Source organism: Onychostruthus taczanowskii, unplaced genomic scaffold (genome assembly GCF_017590055.1).
Source record: "Onychostruthus taczanowskii isolate IOZ18803 unplaced genomic scaffold, ASM1759005v1 scaffold60, whole genome shotgun sequence".
NCBI classification, from domain to species: domain Eukaryota; kingdom Metazoa; phylum Chordata; class Aves; order Passeriformes; family Passeridae; genus Onychostruthus; species Onychostruthus taczanowskii.
In genome coordinates, this window is record NW_024503680.1 from 280,498 (window position 1) to 296,286 (window position 15,789).

The 15,789-nt window shown below is 51.2% G+C and overlaps 1 protein-coding gene across 2 annotated transcripts in view; it reads right to left on the reverse strand.

The window, feature by feature from the left end:
* Nucleotides 1-8,706, reverse strand: part of RALY (RALY heterogeneous nuclear ribonucleoprotein) — a 124,711-nt gene extending 116,005 nt beyond the window's left edge. Inside the window, exon 1 of one of the 2 annotated variants that reach the window (XM_041419275.1) lies at nucleotides 8,404-8,706. The gene's annotated coding sequence lies outside the window, so the exon portion shown is untranslated. The remainder of the gene's footprint in view (nucleotides 1-8,403) is intronic. The other variant, XM_041419274.1, reaches the window with a different exon arrangement.
* Nucleotides 8,707-15,789: the final 7,083 nt, after the last annotated feature.

The window sequence follows — 15,789 nt, forward strand, 5'->3', positions numbered from 1 at the left end:
AAGCAGTCACTGGCAGCACAAGTCCTGGCTCCCTGCACCTCAGCAGCATCAGCCTGTTTGGTATTAACAGGGAAAACAATTCCAGCATGGGCTGAGGGCATCTACTTCCAAAACCACTTTATTTTAACAAAAACTCAGTGGATCTAAAGGCTGTTTGCCATCACTGCACAAAGGTTTCTCTCTCACATCACTGTCACATTACTGCAGGTTGTGGAGATGCTCAGGAATGCTCCCCTCCTGTTACAACCCAGGAAAGAATTTAAAATTCACTGTATTTACAAGACTGCTGGGCTGCTTTGCCCAACTGCATTTTGCCCCAGGATATGGCACCCACCCAGCCTGAGCCGCCTGTTAAAGTGGCTCATCCTCTTTTTGGGGACTTGGGAGAGAAAAGGCTTTGTGTAAACATGCAATATTTACTCCCCAACATGCTGTAGTTTGGCAGCCCAGCTGTGCAGACTTGGGGCAAGCCATAAATTACTCACATCACTGAGTGGATAAAAGCCTCTGACTCACTGAGCCAGAATCCCCTGCACCAATGCCTCACAATAAAGTACAAAATATAGACGTTTACACTACATATAAGGCTAAAATCTATTAACTCTGAGGTCACACTGTTTTTCGCCCTCTTGCAAACGAGGGGTTGAAGAGGCAGAGGGCATCAGCACACAGAAGGGATGGGGATATGGAATCTGCAAATTGAACTGCAGAAGGAGATTGGAACGAGATGAGCTTTAAGGTCCCTTCCAACCCAAACCAGTCTGTGGCTCTATGATATGATAAATGATGAAAAAAGCCATGAATGCAGACACCAGGCTGGATCATGAACCCACACACAGCTCAGGCTGCTGACTCCCTGCACTGAGCCCAACTCCTCAGCCCAAGCCCTCCAGGACCTCCTCTCACCAGTATTTTGGGACGTGGACCAGGAATTAGGGTGATTGTGCATGTAAATAACCTGCTCCCTTTCCAGCTCTGCCTGGGAGAGAGGCTGGTGTGACCTGTTACCAATTAAATGTTAACAACACCACAAAAAACAGTGTCTGCATAAAGGAGCATCAGAAACCTGCTCCAAATGATTGATTAAACCTTCCTGCCTGTTCAGCTGTAGCTCTGGGCTTTTCCATGCTGAATTAACCACCTCTGCTGTCTGCTGCCTGTTTGACACAGAATAAATGTTCTGCTGTTAGCCAGTACTTTTTCCCCCCAGATCTCAATGCTCAAATGGCAAAGGAAGAGATCCAAAACTTGCTTTTCCAAACTTCCCTGCCAGCAGCTGCCAGTGTCAGGCATCACCTCACCTCTGCACCCCATTGTTTGAACAGCATCACCCCATGGAGCCCCCCAGCCCTTCCCTAGGGAGCAGCAAGAAGAAAGATCCCACCGCTGCAAGAAGGGGAGGAAAAGTGCTTTTTGAACAGGATCCCACTCCCAAACAGAACACTGCCTCGAAATTAAGTTGCACTTTGGCTTTTATCTTCCCTGGAATCCCTGCTGCTTTGTAGACTGGGCTGGAAGATGAATCCGAGAACTGGGCAAAAACATGGGAGCAGCTGATTTATACTTTGGCTGAAAGAGCTTTAATTCTCCCAGCCCATACACACAGAACGTTCATTTGGGGGGAAAAAAGTAATTTAAAATATCTTTCCTAATGTCTGCTGGCAGAACAAAGATGAAGGACTGTAAGAGATGATCAATGTTTAAGGCCATCTTCAAAGCGATTTGGGGAGCTGCTGAAGATAAACAAGCAATTGGGGCCCAGGAGCCAGGCTAAAAGCTGACAGAAAATTGCTTTTTTCCAAGGCAAACAGAAGGCAAGGAATGGCTCAGTTCAGAAAGACTGCGCCCTCCCCCTCGTAATACGAGCAGGGCAAGAGACCAAATTTAATTTCTTCCTCACAACACGTTTAATTAAATCATCTAAGCCCTCCCTGCCTCTCTCCTGCCACGAGGTGTGGCTGTGCTCACAGGAGGTATCAGCAAGCTCGGCACCATTCCCCTGGCCTCCCTGGAAATGCTGTTTGTGCTGCAGTCAGATGGCAGGGGAGCCCAGCTGCAGGGAAGCACTGGAAAGCATCTCCTCGTGAACAGGAAAACACCCAAATCCCACCTTGGATGTGCAGCATTACCTGCAGAGCTCTCCTGCCAGGGGAACCTCCCAAGGGATGTTTCTCCTCATCTCCACCCTGAGGGTGCCACCAGAGGTGCAGGATGGATGGGCACTGCCTGCACGGCGAGAGCTGCACCAAGGATTTTTCATCTTAAACTGAAATTTCAGAGCCAGTTCCTTGCTTTTGGACAAGGGATGGAGAGACAGGACACAGGGAATGGCTTCCCACTGCCAGAGGGCAGGGTTAGATGGGATATTGGGAGGGAATTCTTCCCTGTGAGGGTGCTGAGGCCCTGGCACAGGGTCCCCAGAGCAGCTGGGGCTGCCCCTGGATCCCTGGCAGTGCCCAAGGCCAGGCTGGACAGGGCTTGGAGCAGCCTGGGACAGTGGAAGGTGTCCCTGCCATGGCAGGGGTGGCACTGGATGGGCTTTAAGGTCCTTTCCAACCCAAACCATCCTGGGATTCTCTCAGAGTCATCACAGAGACAGGTGAAGTTTTATTGGCCTGTTGAAATGTGTGAACATAAGAGCTGCACTCTTTGGAGCAGAAGTTAAAAAATTATAAACATAAACAGTCAATTTAAATTACTAGAAGAGCTCAAGAGGGTTTCTGCAGTGCTTACAGCTTTTACCAACTCCAGAAGGAGCTTCAGGAGCTTTAAGAGCTCCAAGCATTGCAGATTGCTGCAGCACCACCAAAAATACCTGTTTTACAGCAGACAGAGCTCCAGGGACAGGAACCAGCAGCTGCTGAGCCACCAAACCCCTCCAGTGCTGCCCCTCAGCAGGAACACATCTCAGGCCAGGCAGCACCATCAGCTCTGCAAGGTCTGTCCCGCAGCAACCACTGAGATTTTTACTAGATTTGAAAAAGAAGAATTATGTTTGAGCACCAGCCACCTGCAGTCTTCACAGGGGCCACATGCTGGGCCAGAAGAGTCACCGTGAAGCCCGGGCAAGTGGAGGATGTCACTGGAGGCCAGGTAAAGGCAGCCTCGAGCACCGAGGGCACTGACACAGCACAGCTGCCCTGTGCAGAACTGGCACTGCCAGGGCTGCCCACATCCTTCCAAAGGAACTTCTTCTCTCACTAATGCTCCCAAGACAGTTTTCCAAAAGAAAGTTTGCTAAAGACAGAAGGGCAGCACAAGATCTAGACTAATAAAGACATCAAGGCCTTTGGTGCGGGAGACATGCAACCACCTCAGGAATTCACACATTAAAATGAACACCAATGGTTCCACAACGAGTGTGTCCATTGCCACCTTTTCCTCAACACCTTCTCTTGCAGAAATTGTCTCCTGGTGAAGTGCCAGTAGGCAAAGCCCCAGGGGAAGGATGTTGTCCCTCCGGGGGAGGTGGGACACAGCAGGAGCCACTGGAAATGGAGCTGCACTGCCTCAGTTATTCCTCCTGCTCACACTTTTAACCTGGCCATTCTTATTCTGCCTGCAGTAGCAAGCCCAAAATGAGTTCACATTCATTCCCAGAGCTGGCTGTATTTGTTGAAATGTAAGCTGCTTGCAAAAGCATCATCAGATAAAGCCCTGGCACTTCTCAGCTCCTTTTGTTTGGTGCCATCTCCACATGGAGGTGATGCTGCAGATACCACCAGGGAGTCACTGAATTCACACAGACACAGCCCAGAGGTGCCCATCTATTTGCCTTACTCTCGGTAGAAATAAACCCCAGCAACCTGGCATTGTGTTCTCTATTTTAAAACCAGATCTTTAGGAGCAAATTAAAAGAAAAAAAAAAAACCAAAAAAAACCCCAAAAATAAACAGTTGTGCAACATCACTGGCAAAATCTGTGGATGTTTAGTAAAGGAAATACTCTGGTGCAGGTGCAGGGATGCTCCTGGAACAGAGCTCAGCATCCTGCTGGGTACATCCTGCTGGGCAGCTCTGGCACCAGAGGGAAGGAAAAGCCCAGAAGCCCTGAAATCAACTGAGGACCTTCCCTGCAAAGGCCAAGTCTTGCCTCGGATGGCCAGCACCACTTGCTCTACACACCTGCAACACATACTCAAGGCTTGCTTTAAAAAAATAATCCAATATTCGGATTCTGAAGTGTGAGGGTGAGAAGTGCAGGAGCCAGCTGCTGCAGAAGCTGCAGCTCAGAGGTGCCCCTGGAGAGGCTCCACCAGCCCCACATCCCTTTGTGCTGGGCAGTCCCAGAGCCCTCGGCCAGCAGGACAAGCAGAACTGTTTGGGTGTTACACAAGAGCGAAAAGGATGACTCAGGCTGCCCTTATAGCCCTTCCCTGGTGATCCAGAGCCTGCACTGGGGAATCCACTTCTCCCAGGGAGAGGGGGGCTCCAGGGACACCTCCTGCCCAGGTGAGGCAGCCCTGGCACTGCTCCTGCAGCCAGAGCTGCTTTCAGGCAGATTTTCAGACAAAACCTACTCTGGTTTTATTTAAGAATAAGCAGTCATTACAATACTCGCAGGATTTCACCTTTCTCTAACAAGGAGCATCTCACTGGGAGCTCACAACACTCCAGATTGCAGGCAGCAGGCTCTTCCACATCCATGCTCCAGCATCATCTGCTACATCCTGTACAATATTCCACAGGAGCAGCTCCTCTTGTTTGCCCACAGCCTGGCAACACCAGGATGCTCCTTGTGATTGTTTCAGGCTGCAAGGAACATGAGAAGCCCCCAGAAAAGCTTCGGATTCACTACGTGCACGCAGACTGGCCTCTGTGAAAGGAAACAGCCTTAGCTCATGGTTAAAGCCTTGCCTTTGGTATTTCCAGCGTCTCAAATACTAAACTAGACACAGACAGATGTTAATTCTGCAAAATACTCATCTAAGTCAAAGCCTGCCCGGTATCACCTCAAGTCTGCCTTTTATAATGCACCTACAGTTAATTTTCTATTGGAGATGGAGCTGGCAGACACCCGACCCTCTCATTAAATACACACTTTCAGGTGAGACCCCCCCCCCCGCCCGGGAACTGTTACTCACTGAATTAAACAGGTACACCAGAACTGGTGGCAAAAATAAAAATAGCCCCAGCTCTGGGCACGGCGGGGAAGGCAGCAGCCTTGTGTGCACAACAGCAAAATCAACTTAATCACAAATGACAACTTCTGAAAGCCTTTACTTTGGATTCATCCTTGGCATTTTTCTAGGCCAGCTTGAAAACAAAAGCTTTGTCTTCTTAAAATGCAATTGCCTGAGGCACCTCTAAAAAAAGTGACATAACTCAGGTTTGAAAAATGCCTCCTGGGTTTCAGATCCTCCTAAGAGCCTCTTTACTATTCAGCTTGATTCAGATTACCCAGATCAGCATGAACTCTGCAGATTTAGCCCCAGCTACCAGCACAGGTATAAAATGCACACATTTAGGATTATTTTTTTAAACTATATGATTAAAGCTCTACAGTTATAAAAAAAGAACTTGTTATTGATCTGAATGGTTGCTCCCTTCCTTTTCTCCAGCAGGTTGATAAACACTCTCTGATGACAGTGTATTCTGAATTTCACTCTGTTCAGTTTATTCCAGATTTTTTTTTCCCCAGCCTGTTTTTCTTGCTGGGTATTTTCAACCTTTCCATCACAAACCTCAAGCTGTGAGAAGAATGAGCAACTTGTTTTGGAATCACAATTTGAGCCTAAAATTTGATTCTTGTTTCTTCTCCCCTGCATAAACCTTTTTTCAGTAATTTTACGAGCAGTGACTCTGTGCTTCTGAAAATCCAGGAGCACAGCCCTGTGCCAGCAACTTGATCAGAGGGGGCAAGGAAGGAAAAGGTGCAATTTTCCGAGACAGACACAGCTACTTCCAATGCCCATAATTAACACCTTGGATAAATCCACAGTACCTTTAGCATATCACAGATTTGTATCCCCATAGGCTGTTTTCTTTGAGCAGATACAAATTTACTGCTAGGTCTGAAAACTCCTTATGCAGCCACCAGTGAAGATCTTAAATCAAAAGGAGTTTTGTTGCTTTTATTGAATGATTTGGGACACAGAGAGCTGTAAGCTGTCTTGGTGATGGGAACACATTAGAGTCTTTTTCTGAATGATCAAGTCCCATCACTTACTCCACATAAACTGTTCTCCGTCAAAAGCTTTAATCCTCTCTTTTCAATCCCTAAATAAAACATCCTCCCCAAACTCACTGCCTATTATCAGCCATTTCTAAAGAAAGTGGTTCTTGAGAGACACACCTCTTTCTGCTTTGCCATTCTCCTGAAATCCATCTCCAACATTAGCCTGACAAGTAAAACAGCAGCAATCTTCCCGGCTCAGAGAGCTGGAGGAGTGTCTGAACACCCACCCCTCTCGAAGGAAGCTTCCACACGTGGCCAAAACCACAGAAAGGCTTCCAGGAACAGGAGCAATAAACCTTGTGACAAGCTGTCAGCCAGAGCAGGCAGCCCAGGAAGGTGCTCCAGGGTCACACTCCTGCTCGTGGCACAGCTCCTCAGCTCCCATCCTGCATCCCGGAGCTCACTCAGAAGCCAGGCTCCTTCCCTGTCCTTTAGAACAATGCAAAGAGCCCAAATCCCAACAAACAGCAGAATAGAAGGGAAAGCGCCATCTCCCACTTCACTGCTAAAGGGAGACCAGGAGCGGAGGTACCTGTGGAAGAGCTCAGCCCTCCTCCCGCAGCACGGACAATCCGGAGGGGCTGATGACACAGCCAAGCCCTCCTGGGCTGATGACACAGCCAAGGAAAACAGGTTCAGCAAGGGCACAGAGGTCCAGGGCAAATGCCAAGGGCTTGTGCTGGCCCTGCCAGCTGGGGAAGCAGGGTCCCCAGGAAGGGACCTGCGCTGCCACCGTGGTTCCTTCCTGCCCGGCTATCGGTCACCATAGGGATTTACTGGTGGGGGAAAAACAGCAGTTTCCTCAACAGGAAATAAAAGGGTCTTTTCTCCAGGCCTTGAAAGTCAGCCCAAGCCAGCCGTGATGCCACTGACTTCAGTCTCCTGAAAAGCCTGAGCAGCCGCTGCGCTGTGGGAAGGCCCCCGAGCCACACAGCACGGGCTGCCTCCAGCCCTTCCCCGTGCCAAAACCATGGGAGAAATACACTCAAAAGGCCCCTGAGCCACACAGCACAGGCTGGCTTCCAGCCCTTCCCCGTGCCAAAACCATGGGAGAAATACACTCAGAAGTAGTGGACTCACCATCCCTGCAGGGATTTAAAAGAGATGTAGAAGCGGCACTTGGGGATATGGTTTAGTCGTGGGCTTGGCAGTGCTGGGTTAATGCCTGGACTCGATCTCAGCGGCCTTTTCCAGCCTAAGTAATTCTGGGATTCTGTGCTGAAGCACTGCAGCAAGCACAACTGCGATGGGCCGTTCCTGCAGGTGGGCTCTTGATCTTCAGGAGCAAGTCGGAAGATGAAGGCGCACATCCACCCTGCTGTCCATGCCGGCAGTTTGTGTCTCAGCCGCCTGGGCTGCCTAAAGGGAATCAGCCGCCGGACACCCCTCCAAAGGCACGGCCAGATCTGACCATTTCACACTCACCAAAGCTGTTCTGGAGCAAGACCCGGACTTTCATACACCACCTCAAATCAACAGAATCATTAAGGTTGAAAAAGACCTCAAAATCAGGTTCCAACCTCTGACCGAGTCCCCCTACGCCCACTAAAACCACAGGACCGAGTGTCACATCTGCTCATTTTTAACATTCCCAAGGATGGTGACTCCACCACTTCCCTAGGGAGCCTGTTCCCAAATGCAACTCCCGACAGACACCAGCAGCCCCGACATAATCGCGACAGAGAAGCTCCGGCGGTCCCGGCACGGCGCGCTGCAGCCCGCAGGGCTCCGCACGGACCCGCGGGGAGCGGCGCGGCTCGGGCTCGATATTCCGCTTGTTTTCTCGCTACGAAGCCGCTCCCGGCCGCCCGAGGCCCCGCTGGCAGAGCGGCCGAGTATCTGCGGTCTGCAGGAGGCGCAAAGTAGCCCGCGACGGTGGGGACACACCGCGGACATCCCTCCCAAGCGCCCGGGACCCGCGGAGGGCTCAGCCCCGGAGCCACCGCCACCCCGGCGGGGTCGGACCCACCCGGCAGCCGCTTCCAGGCGCGGCACTTCCCCATCCCGTTAAAAGGGGAAAACAGGCATCAGGGACGGAAAAACGTAACCACACACAAGAAAACCGATGGGAAAAGTGAAGACTGAAAAGGAAAAAAATTAATAATAAAGCAGAACTAAGTCACTGTGCCACTGGCAGGGGGACCCGCGCTGTCAGCACGGACCGCACGCTCCAGCTGGCGGGAGCGGCCCCCCGCAGCAGCAGGGGGCAGGGGCGGCAGCACTCACCGGGCAGGTCGGTGCCGGGCAGGTCGGTGCCGTGCGGACGGAGGGCCCGGCCCGTCCCGCCTCGCCCGCGGGAGCCGCCGGCTCAGTGCCGTGCACCGCCCCGCGCCGCGGCTCCTTCCCGCCGACCGTACCACGGCTCCAAGGCGGGGGGGACCCATGCACCGCGGAGAGCCCACCCCTCCGCCCGCCGCCCGCTCTCGCTGCTGCTGCGGCGCGGCCTGTACCGATCAGACCTCACGGAGCTGTGTCGGACAGGGTAGCACCGCCGGCGCTGGGCCCGGGCAGCGCCGCTCGCCCCGCTCCGCCCGCTCCCTCCCGCTCCTCTGCCCGAGCGGTGGAGGAGTCCAGAGCGGGGCGGGCGCGGGCGGGGCCGGGCGCGCGGGGCTGCTCCGGGCGCGGGTCCCCGTGAGGGTGCGGCGGGGCGGCTCTGGCGGGGCTCGGCTCCGGTCGGGGCTCTCGGTATCGGCGGTGCCGGCCCCGCAGCGCGGCCCGGGAGCTGCAGAGCAGCCGCTCCCAGCGCTCGCAGCGGCACCGCTCGCTCTTTGCCTACACCCGGTTCACCGGAGCCGCGGCCGAAGTTCGCAGCCGCGGTGTCCCCGCCGAGCGCGCAGCGGAGCCGCGGGTCCAGCGCGGAGCTCCAGCCCGGCCGCTCTTCCCCAGGGGCTCTCGGTAACAGCGCGATGCTCAGCTCGGCTGCTCCATTCTGTGTCCGCCTGCTGCTGGCACTCACCGGGAAGAAAGCGGTTCTCTTGGGAAAATGATGTTTCCTGACCGAAATTGACGTCCGGCATCTCGCCGCTGTCTAAAGGCGTGGGAAGCCCAGGCGGAGAGCCCCGGCGCTAGAGGGACGGGCACCCGCGGAGCTGTGCAGGAACAGCAGCGTTTGGAGGTGGCACACGGGTTCCACAGCTCCCGCTCTGTGCTCCCAGCTCACGGCAGCGGGGTTCGGGTGACATCAATGCAAATAATTTCATGCAGCTGCTCTCAGCATCGTGTTAGGGAAGGGCAAGAGCTCACCAGCAGGAGCGAGCCATCACAGAGGCATAAATCACAGAATCACCATCAAGTCCAGCCCTTATCCCAGCGATGCCAAGCTCACCACTAACCTATGTCCACAAGTGCCATATCCTCACAGCTTTTAAATCCCCCTGGGCAGCTGTGCCGGGGCTGGACAACCCTTTCAGTCAAGAAATTTATTCCTGGTACACGACTGGGATAGTGCAACAGTACAAATGATTAATTGACAATCAAGGCAAAGCCCCCATAAGTTTTCCCCACTGATCCCAACAGAATTATAGTGGTATTTAAGTGATCAGTTAGACAAAACTATCCAATACAGGGCTGATTGCTGTTGGGACCGGTGGGAGTGTTGAGGTGCTCAGGAGATACCTCTGAAGGCTGGGTAAAGGACCCTCAGTAAGGTGAACTCCTGTCAACATCAAGATGTCTCTGGCTGTGAGCTGGAGGCAAGAACTCAGTACCTACCAACCCAAAAGAGAGCAATTAACTGGCTTTTTCAGCTTAATTTTTCTTGGGCAACTCATGGCTGACACAGGGCAGGGATTAGATTGGATATCAGGAAGAAATTCTCCCGTCTGAGGGTGGGCAGGCCCTGGCACAGGGTGCCCAGAGCAGCTTTGGCTGCCTTTGGATCTCTGGAAATGTCTAAGGCCAGGTTGGAGGGAGCTTGGAGCAACCTGGGATGGTGGAAGGGATGAGATGGCCTTTAAGGTCTCTTCCAACCCAACCCATGCCATTATTCCATGATATCCCTTCCAAGCTTCAGTTTTTCACCTGCACCATGTGCTTTCCCTTGGCAGGGCTGAAAGCCACGTCAGCTTCCTGGTGGAATGCACTGTTTTCCCATGAAATCCAAATCTCCAGTCTGACATGGGATGTTGCTCTCCCTCTCTCCTTGGAGAACAATCTCCTCTTTGGGTTTGGCTTTCCATGATAAATCCTGTCTTAGAGTGAGATCACAGAGGGCATCACAGCAGGGCTGTGATCAGGGCATCAAGATGCCTGTTCTGGCCATGGCATGTCCTGGTTTCCTTCCAAATTCTAATTCCCTTGGAGCTACACAACAACATTTCAGAATCATTTAGTGATATTTTCCCAGGGCTGGAACATTCAGAGCTTTCACCAAAATTCTCCACCCACCAAAGCCCCAGGAACATCTATAAACTTGTGCAACAGCAGGTGCTTCTCTTATTAGTCCAGAATTAAGTTTTCATCAAGCCCTGATTTCTTTAGAGTCCTATTTATTATTGCTTAACAATCACTTGAAAGTCTATGGGTGGGAAGCAATACAAAAGCATCTTTCATTATTCATTAAGGACAAGTGATGCAGGGCTTTTGGAAGGGAATAGAAAGTACACAGGCTTTTCTGCATTTAAAACAATTATTTCTTATTAATAACCCTGCAGAAAGGTGCCCCACGGAGATGTGCAGTTTGGGTGTTTTGAAGTTCAGTCTCTTGATCACAAAAAGAGTTTTTCTTCCCCTGTGACATTCCTCAGCAGAGATCCTGGGAAATGTTTTGTCATTTTTATTTTTAAAAAATATTTAGGCGATTATTTTGGGGGGTGTCCCCCTCCCAGGATGGATAATAATGTAGCGGTGATTGTGGAGATCAAGACCTGATCTCTGTGAGAGTCTGTCAGGAGAATAAAAAAGCTGCAGCTACCGAGCAAACCTGCAGCAGGTTTGGGAAGAAGATTGTGGAGCTACAAGATTCCAGGCGAGCTCAGGTTGGAAGGGACACTCATTTTGAGGATCTCATTTTGAGAGTGCATTTCTCAGGTCATTGCCATGGCTATTAGGGCATGTCCCAGGAAAGAACCCTGAGAGGTCTTGCCCCTTGTAACTGGCACTCAGGTACAGCCCAACCCACCCCTAATCTCCCTGGAGCCCAGGGCTCATCCAGCCTTTACAAAGCCACCTACACTGTGAGGTGCTGACTTGATGTGCCAGAGAGCATAGGAGACCACACCAAAGCCCTTCCCAGCACCAAGGCACTGCGGTGCTGTGGGCTTCCATGTGAGGAACTGGAACTTCTGCTCCTTATCAGCCTTTTATCCCAGGGAAAAGTGGACAGGGACCTCCAGCCTGCAGAGCTGAGGATCTGCTGATCCAAGTCTCTTGGTCTGCCCTGAACAGCCACACACTGCTCTGAGGCTGAAGCACACGGAGCAATTTTGCTGAGGTCCCACTGGTGAGGAGGAGCTCCGGAGCATGGCCCAGCTCCTCTGGCTGTGCCTCCCCTGAGGATCTGTCCCTCCAATCCTGAATGGGTGTCCTTGAGGCTGCAGACTGGGAAATTCAGCAGGCCCTGGAAGAAGTCAGCACGGGGCTGTGCACAGGCTGTCACCAGAGAAGGAGGCACTGGGAGCCCACCAGAGCATCCACGGGATGGATGTTCTCAGAGTCCCACTGGCAACAGAGTCTGGCCATGCCTCAGATTCCCTCGGTTTGTCCCCTCCCTGCCACTTCCTGCCTCTGCCTCCCTGCTTGGAAAAATAGAGCAAGCCAGACTAGAGGTGCTGTCTGTGGGGACCTGGGGCCATGTGGGGCCTGGGGGTGCCAGCCCAACTGGAAAGGGGAGAATGTGGGGTCCTGCCAGGCTGAGAGAGCCTGGAGAGGCCATCTGAGGATTGCTGAGGTCACTTGGTTTGTTCATCTGGGGAAGGGAAGGCTGAGGTCAGACCTCATCAGGGGCTGCAGCTCCTCCCGAGGGCAGCTCGGATCTCTGCTCTGTGACAGGGAATGGCTGGAGCTGTGCCAGGGGAGGGGCAGGTGGGAGATCAGGAAAAGGTTCTTCCCCCAGAGGTGCTGGCACTGCCCAGGCTCCCCAGGGAATGGGCACGGCCCCGAGGCTGCCAGAGCTCCAGGAGCGCTGGGACAGCGCTGCCAGGGGTGCCCAGGGTGGGGTTGTTGGGGGTCTGGGCAGGGCTGGGGCTGGGCTGGTGATCCTGGGGGTCCCTCCCAGCCCAGGATATTCTATCCTGTAATTCCCTGGGAGCAGGGCTGAGGGCAGAGCCCCTTCTTGGGGAGCTCCCTGGGGCTGTGGTGCAGCTCCCAGAGCTCCTCTGAGGGGTTGCTGCCTGCTGAAAAATCCCAAAAAAAGTGAGTCCACCTGTGGTACCCTTTTCTGGCTCCTAATTGGATAGTGGCACCCTGAGAAGATGACAGGTCCTTTTTATTCTTTTTATTGGCATGTTTATCCTAGACACTGTGTGTGGCTGGATTCTTCAGACATTTAAATCTCTTGCCCTTCCCTTCCCATCACCCTGTTTTCAATCTTCCACATTTGATTTTTGTGCTGGGAGATAGAGAAATACCAGTGGGTTTCTTTCCTCATTTTTTTTCCTCTGTTTTTAATGAATTTTTCATTTTGTTTCACTCATACAGAAAGAATAACAATGAAGCAACAGTGTCAACATAGAAAGAATTTGCTCCAAAGTCACACCATGGCCAATCTACAGCAGCAATAATAGATTTTGTGAATCCCACTGAAGGGAATCATAAGTGGAAGGGGTGGGGAGTGCAAATGAAAGGCTCTGAACTAATTTGTGCTTTCCACACCACAAAGCCCCATTCTAAGGAACTGTTGAAAGAACAAACATATAAAGAAAAAAAAAGAAAAAAAAAAGGCAAAAAAAAAAAAAAAAAAGCACTCTGCCAAAGCAGATATCTAATAGGAGTGGAGCAAGAAATACCCAGGTGCTTTGTGATGTTTAGAAAAATAAGTTGCCTAAAAAGGCAGCTTGCTCCATCTCCATGGGGGATGACCAGGATGCTGCCAGGGGCTGGGATCACATCTGGGCTGGGCAGGCACTGGAGTTGGGCTGGATTTGCTGTCATGCCAGACTCTGCAGTGGCTACCCCACTAATGGCTCTGCTTCCCAGTCTGAGCCAGGTTCTCCTTTTATATTTGCTGTTCTTTCCAGGAGGTGTTAACACCAATTTATGAGCTCAGTGGGATGACAGAGCTGGGTGAGCAGTGCTGACCTTGGAACTCACCTCTCTCAGATTTCTTTTTCCACCCCATCTCAAAGTCAGTCTAAAAGCAATAAAAGGATGTTGGAAGGGGGAAGCTGGGGCTCATCCACTTCATGTTAAAGGAGGGAAAACTCAGTGAACATGATCTCAAAAAGCAGGTGCCTTGCAGGTGGCGGTATCCGTACCGCTGACATCCTGGGAAGGGCTGCACGTATCCCCTCAGTCTCCTGCCATCAGAAACTCCTGCCGAGGAACCACAGAATCATGGATCAGAAATCCTGAGCTGGAAGGAGCCCCCAGGATCATCCAATCCAACTCCTGGGCTTGCCCAGGACACCCAACAATCCCACGCCATGCCTGAAAGTGTCACTGTCATATTTTCTGGAAAAATTCCTTACCCAGGAGTCTTTTCCTGGGAAGGTGAGAAGCCTCAGAGATCTTGCTCCATCTCCATCTCCTGGGAGATGACCAGGATGCTGCCAGGGGCTGGGATCACATCTGGGCTGGGCAGGCACTGGAGTTGGGCTGGATTTGCTGTCATGCCAGACTCTGCAGTGGCTACCCCACTAATGGCTCTGCTTCCCAGTCTGAGCCAGGTTCTCCTTTTATATTTGCTGTTCTTTCCAGGAGGTGTTAACACCAATTTATGAGCTCAGTGGGATGACAGAGCTGGGTGAGCAGTGCTGACCTTGGAACTCACCTCTCTCAGATTTCTTTTTCCACCCCATCTCAAAGTCAGTCTAAAAGCAATAAAAGGATGTTGGAAGGGGGAAGCTGGGGCTCATCCACTTCATGTTAAAGGAGGGAAAACTCAGTGAACATGATCTCAAAAAGCAGGTGCCTTGCAGGTGGCGGTATCCGTACCGCTGACATCCTGGGAAGGGCTGCACGTATCCCCTCAGTCTCCTGCCATCAGAAACTCCTGCCGAGGAACCACAGAATCATGGATCAGAAATCCTGAGCTGGAAGGAGCCCCCAGGATCATCCAATCCAACTCCTGGGCTTGCCCAGGACACCCAACAATCCCACGCCATGCCTGAAAGTGTCACTGTCATATTTTCTGGAAAAATTCCTTACCCAGGAGTCTTTTCCTGGGAAGGTGAGAAGCCTCAGAGAAAAATGAAAACAATATTATCTGATTTTCTTCTCCTGTGTTGTGCTGCTTTGGAATGTGGTAGGTGATTGTTTCATTGGTTGCATGTGAATTGTTTTTACTTATTGGCCAACTATGGGCCAGTTGTTGACTCTCTGAGGAGAGAGTCAGGAGTTTTTCATTATTATCTTTTAGGCTTCTGTCTGTATTCTTTAGTATAGTTTGGTATAGTTTTAGTTTAGTATAATATAATATAATATAATATAATATAATATAATATAATATAATATATTAGCCTTCTAAGAGCATGGAGTAAGATTCATCATTTTCCTCCCTTCTGAGTGGTCTCAGAAACAACCACATGAAAGTCCAAATGCTCCTGGAGCTCTGGCAGCCTTGGGGCTGTACCTGCTGCCCTGTGTAATCCAGATGCCTTTTCTTTCAGGATCTTCACACTACATGCAGCTGAAAACATGCTGAAAATAAAACCTATGCTTATTTTCTTACATTTTTCTTACTGTTACATTGAGGAAATCAAAGATTTGCTGCTAAGCCCTTCTTCCACCTTTCAGGATATGCAGCAGCTCACAGGCCCTGAATGGGAGGCAGCACAAAGAGGATTCTCTCAAAAAAGACAGAAAAACAATTAAAGTGTTGGGGAAGGGGGAGCAAATGAAGAATATTACTTCCAAAGATCATTAAAAATAAACCAATTTGCCTGAAGTGTGGTGGTTAAGCAGCACTGGCACAGGTTGTCCAGGGAACTGTGGCTGCCTCTGCATCCCTGAAAGTTTCCAAGGCCAGGTTGGACAGGGCTTGGAGCACCCTGGGACAGTGGAAGGTGGGCTTGGAATGAGCTGATATTTTGGTCTCTTACAACACAACACATTCCAGAATTTTATTAGTTTCTTCCTCAAAACAACACTTTGTCTGCCAAGGTACTTTTGGTCCCAGAAATGCTGCCCAGCTCCAGCTGTGACATTGTTTATGAGCTACCAAGTGAAGGTGACTGCTTTGAATGAGCGTCCCCAGGGAGAGGAGCAGGGACACTGATCACACAGGGCCACACCTGCCCAGGTAGCTCCTGGTCCCTTGGTTGTTGCTCCTGGGCACAAGCACCAATAAATCTGCCACTGTCTGGGTATCAGCAGCGTTTCCCAGATCGACTTTGTTCTGTTTGGTTCAAGTGCCTGACAAATGAAGGAAGCATGAGAACGATAAAGACCAAATCTTATCTTAATAGCCTTTCATTATTAACTGTCTCCAGATTTATGTGTCACTGGAGGAGGGAG